The 13,302-nt window shown below is 45.4% G+C and overlaps 1 non-coding gene across 1 annotated transcript; it reads right to left on the bottom strand.

Moving 5' to 3' along the window:
- Positions 1 to 11,562: 11,562 nt before the first annotated feature.
- Trnag-gcc (transfer RNA glycine (anticodon GCC)) lies at positions 11,563 to 11,633 on the bottom strand. The gene has a single exon. It is a non-coding gene; the product is annotated as a tRNA-Gly (tRNA).
- Positions 11,634 to 13,302: the final 1,669 nt, after the last annotated feature.

The raw sequence follows: 13,302 nt of genomic DNA, 5'->3' as shown, positions 1-13,302 counted from the left end.
TGATGTCAGCAGCAGTGGTGTCCGGGCTCAGCTTCGTAACAAAAATGGCCTTTGGCCGTTGTGGCCGTTGTGGCCGCTGAGCTACAGATATAGTGGATGTCTTCAATGCTCCAAACGAGGCGGGTTTCTTCTTTCTTACACCCTCAGTTACCGCTGCAGAAGAGGCTGTCGCAGGCATCACACTGACACGCTCGGACGTGTCTACGTCACATGGCGGCGAATTCGAAGATGAAAGAATTTTGGACAGAGGCTGTTCAGAGTACGCAGGTTGCTTGGAGGTCACAGATCGGCCAACGGTCACCTGCTCTGGAGGGATCACAGGCGCCTTCACTGACACGGCGGCCGTGCGGCGCGTCAGCTCCTCACGCAGGAAGCGGACCTCTGCACGAAGGGAGGCGACCACACGGGCTTGTTGTTCAACACCGCGGGAATGATCCTTGCGGAGGCGCTCGTTTTCTTCGCGTAGTTGGGATACCTCGTCGCTGAGGAACGAGATTCCCTCCAACGCGTCGAGGAGGAGGCGGCGCAGCCCGGCGAGCTCACCACCCGTAGGGGCACACGTGGAGAGGGAACCGGTTTGAGAGCAGCTGCAGGGCTCATCGCTGCACGCCGCCGAGTTGTCTTCGTTAGGCTTACCAGAAGAACTGCTCAGATCACATAAATTGCAGCAAATGAGCGCGATCCAGACTTCAGAAGTTGCAGCTCTTCATCAGGCCAGGTTACACACCTTCGCATGAACACGTTTAGAACAACTTTCACAGCGGAAAAACTGCTGCTTACCGAAAAACGGGCAGGAGCATAGCAAGCATGCATCCCGACTGGGAGCGATGGTGCGGGACTAATAATAATAATAATAATAATAATAATAATAATAATAATAATAATAATTAATATTATTATTATTATTATTATTATTATTATTATTATTATTATTATTATTATTATTATTATTATTATTTCTGAGGATTTACGTGCAAAAACCGTGACATGATATGAGAAAACCCCGTGGTGGAGGGCTGCGGAAATTTCGACCACATGGGATTATTTCATGTGCACCGAAATGTAAGTACATGGGCCTCTAGAATTTCGTGCCCATCGAAATGCGAGCGACATGGCTGGGATCGAACCCGCTGTCTTCGGGTCAGCACCCGAGCACAGTAAACATTTACCACAGTGGCGGCTTTAGACGTTCGAGAGGCAAGAACGCTGGAAGGGAGACAGACACCGCGCCGAGATTATCCGAAAACCACGTCCTAGGAAAGTACGCACTCTATAATGAACGCTCTTCTCTTACGCATCACATGGAAAGCTCCAAAATGAGATTCTTCGCAGACTTTTGTAAGTTACGCTGCGCTTTGGTTGGCGAATACAGTTTTGTGCAGTTCAAGAAAATCACGTCATCAACTGAGGTGTTTCTTTCATACAAAACCTTTCTAATATAAACATTAGGCTCCAGGCATAACACTGGCTAAATAAGTAACAATTGGGGTAAGCATCTAACGTATGGCATAATTATGAAGCTTGTCTTACGGAAATGCAGAAATCTATTCAAAGTGAAGCCGTTAGATTAATCGCGTCCTCGTATTCTCGTTTTCACAGGGTGTCATCCAGAACAGATCACCAGGCGTTTTGACTCTCGTAATATCAGAAATTATACGCAATTATCATTTTATTGCGATAGCAATTATATGGACAGTCTCGGCTGGATTTTGCCGTCCCCGTCGCCGTCGTGCACCGTATATGTATAAGTATGTATATATATATATACAAGCCCCAAAGAAAAATAATTCAGAAAAATGCTTACGAAGCGCGGGATCGAACCAGGGACCTCTTGCTCCGCAGCGAGTGGCGCTAGCCCACTACGCCACGGAACGCAGGTCCTCCGCATAGCTAACGGCGAGCGTTATATAGACACCCTTTGCCGCTGGACGGACTCAGAGATGGCCGGCGCTCATAAGCGTTTCTTCATTACCAGCGAGATGGCGCTAGGAGCGCGACGAGGGCATTTAAAAGTAGTCGGCGAGCTCGCTCGCTTCTTCTTATATTTGCGCAAGGAGAACCTTGGCCTTCCGCTGTCTGCTCGAGCGGTTTTCTCGTGGTGAGGGCAAGAGGGATGTTTCAAGCTTTAACCGTGATGTCCGCACTCATGTTACGGAGCGCCGCTAAACGACTCCGCTAAAGGAACCGACAGAAGATGACCGCGAACTATCAAATGTCACAGCTCGACACTTGAAGCACGCTAGTTTCCTTCCCTGCTTCGGCCGCCTTTGCAACAGGAGCGCTGTTCAAACTGAGAGTATCCATTGGCGAGCCTCACTTCGTATAGCATTAGTTTCTTGCTATCGCATTCATTGCTTCGCCCTTGCGGCGAAACTGTGACTTTTTGATAGTATTTACTTCATTGACAGTCTTTATCTACGCAAATTCATTCATCCAGCTCTACACATTTTCACCCATACTGACCACGAACGCAAGGTATGCCCTCCGTTTTGTCGGAGTAAAAATATTTTCACCTCGCCCCTAGTTTTATCAGTAAACGAGTGGGGCGCCCTTCCACAATCAATTCCCAACGTTAAGGTATTGGCTTCGTTCCAAACAGCTCTTCTAACGTAACTTGATGACCAAACCTGTCATACTAGCTGATCTAATAATGACCATCTTTCTAATTCTTTTGTCTGATTTGTCTGATTCTCTAGTATACCTTTGAAAACCATCGTGTGTCCTGTTGTAGTTACTCTAATAGATCTTCCGGTCGACTTTGCGTTGTTGCATTGTGCAATCTTCCTTGACGCTTCTACTAGATTCATTGTCTCAGCTGAATGATTCAATAATTGAGCTCTCATGTTCGATTTTTGAACGCATATTACACCTTACCTATAAAGTTCTGTTCTTTTAACACATTGACCTTTGTTATGCACCCTCTCCCTCCCAAATACCACGCTTGATCTTGGGCTTTTAGAATAAACAAATAAAATGAAATGAACTCATTGAACACGCTATAGAGCGGGACGGTCTGAGTAGTGCTAATTTATGCGTTATAATATGGCTACGGAGGATTATCATCAAGTGTCGCAATAATTTATTCGGTATGAAAGCGTGATAGACGGAGGGCCACGTGTTTGTCGTGCTTAGTGCGTTTCTATTAGGCTGCATCGCAGCGTAACTGAAATGCTCAAATAGCACCGCTGCACGCGTGCGAGGCAATAAGCTCGCGTTGAGTGACAAATGGGTTCTTGTGGTTATGCATGAAGCAATGCCTTTTCCGATAGTCACGTTTCGAGAAAAAGTAGAAATAATTAAGAATGCAATACCTGATTAAATGCGAAGCATTTATTAGGGAACAAAGGCACTTGGCCGTTTCGATCTATCTATCTATCTATCTATCTATCTATCTATCTATCTATCTATCTATCTATCTATCTATCTATCTATCTATCTATCTATCTATCTATCTAGCCGCCTGCATCTTGGTGCTCTCGTCGTTGTCTCCTTATCTTAGTAAATACCTAAATTAACATAGTTAGTGAGAACTAACAGGCAATAATGCCAAGGAAAGTATAAGAGATGGTAATTGCAATAATAAACCATCTTCTTTTCTTCATTCATAGCAAGGGTAACGTTCTGGCAGACTTGATGCCTTTCAGGTAGTATGCGAGGGTTTATTGGTCAGCTGCCAGATCGTAAAAAGATCACGTGCTACGTGACGCCGAAAGGCAGAAAGAGTGTTCCACACTCGCCGCCATGGCTGCGATCGGCGCTGACTAAGCCTCCTAGGTTAAATGCACATATATAACCTATAAAGTGGACGGGGAGATGACCGCCGCCGCAGCTCAGCGGTAGAGCATCGAACGCGTTGTTCGAAGGTCGCAGGTTCGGTCCCTGCCGGCGGCAAGTTAGCTTTTCGTCCACTTTACTTTCTTGACATTTAGATCTCAATTATTACAAATAACATCTCCTATACTTTCCTTGACATTATTGTCTGTTAGTATTCATTAATATTATGTCTGAGAAACAAAAAACGAGCCCTTACAAACCATCTTCTTGCCTTCAAATTAACATAGAAGGGCATAAGTTCGTGACGAACACGATTCGCAGTCATGACATTAAAAACTGACAGTGTCCCTTATGCATTCACTTAAGACGACTCGGAGCGGAATACCATCTTCCCCTTCTTCTCTTCTCAGTAGATGTATTGATCCTGCCCCGCCACCCTCCGAAACCTTTGCGCACCTAGCGTGGCTTGCATTGCCCCGCAGGATCGAAGGCACCTGGTTGGTACACTGCCTCCCTGATCTGCTCAATTTTGACCCAGCTACGATGACATGTGGTGACAGCATCATGTGAAATCACGCCAAAATCTGTGACGTCATGATGTCGTGACAGATTTTGAAGTCGTGGCGTCATCACGTGATGATTTTTTTTGCATCACTCGTCCTCGACGACGCAGGATGCCGACGCCGATGGTAAAATTTCGCGTTTGATGAGGTAATAAAGCCTTTCACCTTAATAAACCGACTTCCCTGTCGCGTGCGTCATGAAACGCTTTCCGATAGTCCCGTGTGGTTCATACCCGCGTACCAGGGGCCGCGGTATGCGGGTATGCGCCACACCAATCCCGACTGGTCCACATCAAAACCCGACTTTGGAAATCCTAAAGCGCTAGCGTGAAGGGGCCGTGTCGCGAAAGGTGCGGCGCCGGCATCGGCGGCGTTTTCAGTAGATGAAATATCCAGGGGACGCAAAGCCTAAAAATCCTGGCTTAAGCAGGATTTCAACCCCGACATTATGCATTGCACCCAAAAATGCTTGCAGAGAGCCAAGCTAGTGCTCAAAACCACTTCGGAAACAGGACCCCATACATACGTCGCGTCGCGACAACCGCAATTGTGATTGCAATGTTGGCTGTCTGCATCCATACAGTGTAATTATCACTGCATATGTAGTCGTATAACTCAGTAAATTTTAAATAAACGTTGCTCGATCCTGAAAGGATACGCCGACGACCGCTACAAATGTATGAACATCATTGCACCGCAGCGTGCGAATAGAGAGTTTGAGAATTGCGACCCCAAGTGAAACATGGAATTACAATTCACCAACGCATAAAACGGCACATTATAAGCAAATCTTCGTGGCTCTTTGTTGGTTTATTTATAATGGCACTGTGGGCCAGCAAAAACAGTGCAAACGAGTATCGAAGTCCGAAATTCGAGTATTATATTTAGACTCCCAACTTGTTGAAGCACAAAAATAGTCAGGTTATAATGTGGACCAGCAAAACCTTCTGAAATATTGCAATGTGAACAAATGAAGAGGAACATAATGAAGGTGCAGGACTGCGTTACCAGTTCTTCGTTCAGCAGATCAGCAGGCAATATCGCCACATGAGACGTGCTCCTCAGGGTAAACGACGCTTACAATAGTGCCTTCACGCAGGATATATCTATTCCCATTTTCATGGTGTGCCTCTTTTGCCTGCACAGATATAAAATTCAAAGAGGTAAGATTTTTCACAGCGATAACGTACTGCTAAAGTCTGGCGACTGTCTCTTTCCGAACATTGCACTCAAGCGATTTTGGGACCGTTCTGCATCAAAAATCTCACCTTTCAGACATGAAGTGCGTTGGAAGAATCATTAGATTTGCTCGATATTAAGTGTAGAGAGGTTCATGTTAGTCTAACATCCCTTAGGGCGCAACTGTTAGCCACGAGGGAGGGGTGTAGGGGTACAACCGTCATCAATACAGAGGAACCTTTGAAGGACAAAGTCATTGTACTACGGTGGAAATGGAACCACTGTTCGTCGGTGGGGAGCAGAGCCAGCCAAGCACTGTTGTGCAAATATAGTGTTTATGGAAGTCGAACTGAGCATGACTTCCTCGCGCAACGCACGACTCGCCCTTATGCACGTTGAGAAAAGCGCTCTGTATTCCTCAGTTGACGACAGCTCGGGAGCAACAAAGCCTACCTCGAAGCAGCAGTCTTGGCCTCCGCACGGATAGCGAAAGCACTTTCTAGCATGAACAACGTATCGAGATTATTTTTTTTTTTGCTATTTATATCGCAGTCCCCCGGTATTTGATCGATGCAAAAGGGCACAGTTCATTCTGTCTTCGCACCATCGTTCTTCGCATACGCGCAGCAGCGCGATCTACACTCCGTTACAGCCTAAGAAAAAAAAACATCCAAGCCAGTTCCGCCCCATGTGAAAGCTGTACGAACTGCGGAGCATTGATTCGAACTCTGTTTCCCTTGTCTTCCCTGAATTTTCTGTTCTGTTGTGTTGTTTTCTTGTGTTTATCTGCGCTTTCCTGCTCTTTTTGTGTGATTGCATGATGTTAACACGATAGCGTTTAAAGACCTCGTTTCGCAGAAATTTCGGTGTCGGCTTCGGCGTCATGGGCTGTGAGCAGCAAATCAGAATTGTCGATGGGTGAAAATTCGAGATAGACGCAAATAAATATAATAATAATAAGCGTTCCATTCGAACGAAAATAGAACCCAGGCCTCCTGCGTGGCAAGCGGGTGTTCTACCACAGAACCACGGACGCGCTCGAAATGGCGTCGGAAAAAAAAAACACTATGTGAATGTCATGTCATGCCATGGATGTAAAAAGACGGGCGACACGAGCGCTGGGCTCTTGAAGAAGAAATGTACTGAACTAATACGGCGATTTGGGAGGGTTGGTATACTGACATTTCCGGGTAAAACATTTCTTCTTCAAGGGCCAGCGCTCCTGCCGTCCGTTTCTTGTTCTTCATCTGTGCTGCGCTGCACATTTACCCGAAGCATGTCCAGGAATTCCGGATGGGATGGATGGATGCTATGAGCGTCCCCTTTAAAACGGGGCGGTGACATGTCTGCCACCATGCTCGAAGAAAAAAAAAAAAAAACTTCCTTGTTTCATGTTGACCTAATACCTTATCTACATTGATTAATCTATGTTATTATACCAAAACAATATAATTCATCTGTCCATCTCTCTGCCTCTTAAGGCAGAATGACCTTATTTTTCCCCCATTATTTATTTTGTTCTTTATCTCTACTTTTCTGCCACAATACTCTAAACCGTCTCTTACTTATTTCTATCGCAGACGTGTGGCAGCTTTCCATTGTTGTCCCTAAAACCCAAGGCTTCATGTAGACTCGTGCCCACACGTATACCTGGGTGAATATCGCCACATTCAATCAGTACAGTTCCATCGTTTTCCTTAGTTCCCCCGCAGCATGTACATTGTTCTTCTCCGTTACTGAATCTCGCTTTATAACTACGCGTTCTAAGGCAGCCCGACCTTGCTTCAAACAGTAAAGCGCTTCCCCTTGAATTATCATAAAAACCTTTCCCTCCTTATTTCCTTTTTTCCCTTTCGGTAGTTACTCAGAGCCGGCTTCTTTTCCATCGCTGCCATCGAATAAGTCCTCTCCGCCTCTCTGACCTTCCGCTTAATGCTCCTTTTTTGTCATATCGCCCGCACTGCTAGCCGTATATTTACTAGTGAGCCTCCTAGTTCTTTTTCTCCACTGCGTGTCAACACTTTTTCTATACAAATACCTGAAAAACCTTCTCTGCCCATCTACTGTTCTTCATTTTCCTTAGCCTCTCTTCGAATCTCATTTTGCTCTGAGCTTCCCTCACTTCAAAGCCTGTCCATCCATATCACCCTTTACAGCCTCATTTGTCGTCTTCCCGTGAGCGCCCAACGCGAGGCGGCCCACCGCCCTTTGATTTACATCCATTCCTGATTGTACCTCTGACTTCATGCACACTACTGAGTTCCCAAATGTAAGCCCCGGGACCATCACACCCCTTCCACAGCCCTCGAAGCACCTCGTACCTATTGTATCCCCATAAACCTCTGCGCTTCATAATTGCAGCATTCCTCTTTCCCTTTGCTACCGATGCTCTCTCTCGTACCTCCATATATCTATCCCCCTCATTTACCCATACTCCGAGGTACTTGTACTCGCTTACCCTCGGTATTTTTTGGCCCCGTATAAAGACCACATGGTCTTCGTGATCATTGAATACCATCAATCCACATTTTGTTGCACTAAATCCTAGTCCTAGAGCCTCACATTCCCTTCCGCATATATCTGCCAGTCGCTGTATATCCTCTTGACTGTCCGCAAATAAGACAATATCATCAGCATAAAATAGACCTGGAAGCTTCTGCTCAACCATCGTGCCGACCTGCTTGTGTGACAAATTAAATCCAATGTTGCTACCTTCTAGCGCTTTTTCCATCCTCACCATGTACAGCATGAATAACAGCGGGGACAAAGGACATCCCTGTCTCAGCCCCTTGCTAATTCAACGCTGTCCTTGCTACTTATTCCTTCCCATTCTATACAAACTGTATTATCTCGGTATATTTCCCTCAAAAGCTGTATACAGTCGTCACCTATGCCCACTTCTTTCAATATATCCCACAAAATTTCCTGATTAACGTTGTCATACGTCCCGTAATATCTAGATAAGGTACGTATAAGGGCCTGTTTTCTATTTTCGATATTTCTATACACTGGGTAAGAACAAACAGATTATCGTCTAACCGCCTGTCGAATTCGAAATCCATTCTGAAGTTCTCCCAAAATATCATTTTGTTCTACCCACGCTTCTATTTTTAATTTTACTGCCTGCATCGCCAACCTGTATAGCACCGATGTAATGGTTAGCGGTCTATACGAGCGAATGTTATCCTTTTCTCCCCTGCCTTTATAGATTAAGTTCATTCTACTTTTTCGCCAACTGTCTGGTATTTCCCTCTCCTGTAAGCACTTTTCTACGGCTTTCAGAAGTGCTTCTTTAGTGTTATGTCCGAGTTCGTTAATGAGGCTGACGGGAACCCCATCTAAGCCGGAGTAGTGCGCTTAGGAATTTTTCCTTCGGCCTTCTTCCAATTGAAATTCTCTAGTACTACATCTTCGTCGTTGCACTCCTTTGCGTACTTTTACTCACCGGGGGAATCCCCGGGGCGACCTTTTAAACGAATCGGCTGTTATCTTTCGGATGTAACCTAGCGCTTCATACCCTTCCAATTGATTTCCTCCTTCATGTACCATATGTTGTTGCATTGTGACAGACTTCTACCCAGCGCTTTAGGTGGCTCCAAATTATCCTAGGCGCGGCCTTCTTCTTTTCGCGAATCTCTGTCATCCAGCGTTCACTTTCACCTTTAATTTTTGCCTCGACTAATTTCTGCACAATGGATTTTTGCTCTAATATATTCCCATATTTGGTTGACTTCGTCCTGTGGCCGCTTCTCCTTTTTGCTTGTCTGTGCTCCCGTGATGCCTCACGTCGCTTCTCGATCGCCTCCTGGATTTCTTTGTTCCACCAACTTTTGGCTTTCTCTTTCCGTTTCCAACAAATAGTTTTCTTCTCTTTTCCATTTCTTTCGTGATTACATGTAGCAGCTCACTATACTTCGAGTCTTTGCCTGGTAATTCGTCTACTTTTCCTCGACTCTTGCGGCTATATTTGTTATTTGTTGTCATTTAGATACAAGCTGCCAAACTTTGATTCTATGTTCTTATTTTCAGTTTTATATCCCATTTGTAATATTATGCGTTTATGATCACTACCTAAGCTGTTAATGCCTTCCTCGTCTATTCTCATCTCTCTAAGTTTGTCATATATTCCTTCTGTCATGAGACAATTATCAATGCTTGATTGCCGGTTTCCGACTTCCCACGTGATCTGCCCCTCACACTTAGGCCCCACGTTAACTATCTCAAGACTATGTTGCTCGCAGAGATCTAGCAATTACTTGCCATTGGTGTCTGAATATCCGTCAAGGTCATGAATGTGAGCGTTCATGTCCCCTAGAAGGAATATTCGGCATCATGACCAAATTCTTTAATATCGGTGCTTATGCATTTCACTATCTCCAGATTCTTTTCTCTGCAGTTATTCCCCATCCACAAGTAAGCTACACCTAGCCACGTTTTTCTTTCCACCTACTGTGCCCGAAACCCACATGTGCTCTGAACACGTTTGTTTCACTCTATCCAGTTTTGTTCTGCTATGAATTAGCATTCCAACACCCCCACCTCTCCTTTCTGATGTGATCCTGTTACACCCTTCCCAAATATAATTGTCAATATGTGTGGCTCTTCCAAGTCTCTAAGGTGTGTTTCTGTAACCGCATAAACACCTATCTGTTCCTTGCTTAACTGCTCCTCAATCTCTAACCATTTTGCCTTTTTTCTGCCACCCTGCATGTTTATGTAACTAATTGCAACACGCGCCTTCTCCCTCTTTTACCTTTTCTCTGGTTTTTCGCTATACTGCCTGTCAAAGAGTCCCGATAGTAGCGTGTGGCACGCCCTCTGGTGTTCGCACTGAGCGTGCTTGCGACTGTACATGTCGTGAGATAAATATCAAGGTATACAAATCATATCTACATGCCCTCGCAAAGCACAGAAAATTAATATCGATGTGTCAGTCATTTGTCCTGCAGTGCTAACAGAATACTGTTATGATGATGGTCACGATGATGCACTTCACTCTTCGTCCACACATGACGCAACGTGACGCACTGTCTACACCGCTCGGTTATAACGTATATATTTACGGTTATAGACTACCTTATCATGTAAGGGGGTCGCCAAGTCTGCCTCATGCATTCACTCAGTCGGACCCTTTCCGTCATGTTTTAAAATGCAAGGTAATGACCACGTAGGTTAAGAAAAATAGAAGTAAAAAAATATCTTGTCAGTAAGAAGAGAATGAGAGTAAGATAAGTCAGTAAGTACGAAAAATATCTAGCCAGGCTGAATGGTTAAAGGGCCACCTTTGCATTGAGCACTATTTGGTAAACCATAAAAGGACGCAAAAGACGGAAAGCATGTGCCAGCAAATCTTTGTGTGCATGGATCTGAGTGGTTCCTTCTTTCAGTTTGGGAGGGCAGTGCTAAATAAGCAAGAATTGCAGAAGGAACGCGTAAAAATAGAACGGGTCGACATTTGGTTGCCTACCTACGACTCTACTGCGTACCTTAACTGTGCGCCTGTTCGTTTTTTCATGAAATGAGTGCTGCGCCCGTGTGGGCGTCTATACCTGGCTCGTCCAGATGCGAAAAGTACGTTATATAGAGAGTAAATGGTGCTTTAAGAACGTAAATATCTTCCTAAAATGACACTGCGGGTGTTGATTGAGAGGAATGCCTGTACGATTGAAGGGAGAATGTTTGCTTAATATTCTTCAGTGTTTCTAGGTGTTTTTCTCGTACAGGAAAACCCCAGAGAAACAAGAAGAAAACAGGGTCGTTAGAAAACTTTCGGAAAGCTTACATGTTATCGGCGATTTCAGTTCGACAATTACGATGACACGCTCTTCTTTGCTTTTTTTTTGTTTTGTTCGATGTCAATGCCCAAACTAACGCGAATCACCTGCTTCCTGCACATCTCACCGGAAAAATGAAAATACCAGATATAGGGGACCTTAATTCCGCGAATGTAATGAGATAGACAATTTCACGAGACGGAAAAAAAATCAAGGGTGATCAGACAGTCAGCTTCAAGGAAGAATGTGTTGAGTAAATAAAAAAAAAAGCTTGCGTCGGCCGGGAATCGAACCCGGGCCACCCGCGTGGCAGGCGAGTATTCTACCACTGAACCACCGACGCCGACGTAAAGTGGGTTCTTTTCTATTCAGCAGATAGCGCGTCTCGCAGTCCAACGGCCAGATGTTGCATTGTTTGCATCAAGGTCGTTCTGAAGACTTGCACGCAGGAAAGCGCGCATCTTCTGTAGCGAATAAAACATGTGCGCTCAAACAAAATTGTGCGCTCATTGCTATCGCTGTTCGAGCCCTCCCCACCCCCCTCCCCATTGAAAGACGGCAGGAAATAAGAATCAAATCATTCACCGTATAACAACATGCATACAGAGCAACAAACCCTCATAGCGTACACCACACGTACAAATCATCATTGAATCTTTGTTAGCGGAAAATGTTAACACGCTGCTTTCTTGAAACGTGCTTTGCCCGTGCTCTCGCAGTGTCGCATGAAAGCTCTCGGTTAGCGATAATAACAAGGGTATTCGAGGTGGCTCGAGTTGCTGTTAATGAGAAGCACATGAAGAAACGGAAATAGAGCCAACTTAGGCGTGCGCAGGGTTCCCCATAAGACGGGGGGGGGGGGCAGTTTCATTGCAGCTTCCCCCCCTCCCCCTGATCGACTCTGACAGAAGACAAGCTTCGGAATGGATACCAAAATGAACATGAAGCGGTGACGTGCTTCACAGAAGCATGCGTGAACCTTTGGTATACGGTTGTTTTCCTGGGATATAGAGTGCATTAGAACAGAAGGTTCTATACTCGGGTACAAGAAAAAAAATTTGCAGTGGCTTAGCTCGGCTACCTCAGGATATTCGTAGCGTTAGCAAAGGTTCAGCTTATTATTCTTAGCTTTCCAGAGTGTCTAGGATTATTAGCCTTCTTCTGTTCATTCTTCGTACGCTGCACCGCTAATTGCCAGGCAACTACTTCGGGATCCGATGAGATAAGCTTCTCGGCTCTTCTGCGCCGTCGAGCAGCATTTGCACTCTCCTTCTCCATGGCGTTACCCACCTGCAAACGCCAGTCAGAGGCGCTATCAAGCGGCTCCAGCACAGTGTCAGACGGCGAGTGCACAGCGAAGGCGAATAGCTGCGCGCGCGCTGGCGCCAATACGTCTGCCAAGGCTACGGCGTCACTCCTCTGGAAGGCGCAGACCGGTGGTGGCGGAGTCTGCATAGCCATAACCCTGTACTATCAACGATGATGGGACATGTCCAACTGAGTCAATGTACGAGGCAGACTAGGCACCCTCCGAATGTCATATTCTTAATCTCAAAGTGCATCTAACATAACTGGTGGGCCATCTCCATTTATGTTTCTATTCCATCTATAATGAGGAATGTCAACGTGAATTCGTGTTAAAGTAGTCATCCGCGCCTACATGTGACTCAACGGCGACGCGACAACATTCCGTCAGCGCTATGAAATCCAGCCAAGCGTTGCAACGCGCTGGCTTCCACGAAGTAAATTCCCCAAGGAAACGAACTTACCTGCATGCACGTGGTCTTAAAGGTGTTCTCTTCCACCTGGTGAGGTAGGCGCATGTGGCAAAGGCCATCATCACAATACCATGTTATGAGGGCGTCACCACTTCCAATGACGTCATAAAGTTAGCATAATGCAAGAACTAGTTAGTTATTCACGTTTCAGTGACTTCCTCGCTTTAAAGGCATCACGAAGTATAGCACTTATTCGTTAGTTTTATAAAGATTCGAACTTGCATTGCAAGAGAA

The sequence above is a fragment of the Rhipicephalus sanguineus genome, chromosome 2 (genome assembly GCF_013339695.2).
Source record: "Rhipicephalus sanguineus isolate Rsan-2018 chromosome 2, BIME_Rsan_1.4, whole genome shotgun sequence".
In the NCBI taxonomy this organism is placed as follows: domain Eukaryota; kingdom Metazoa; phylum Arthropoda; class Arachnida; order Ixodida; family Ixodidae; genus Rhipicephalus; species Rhipicephalus sanguineus.
Note: the sequence above shows the minus strand (reverse complement) of the source record. Positions and strands in the feature narration are given on the sequence as shown.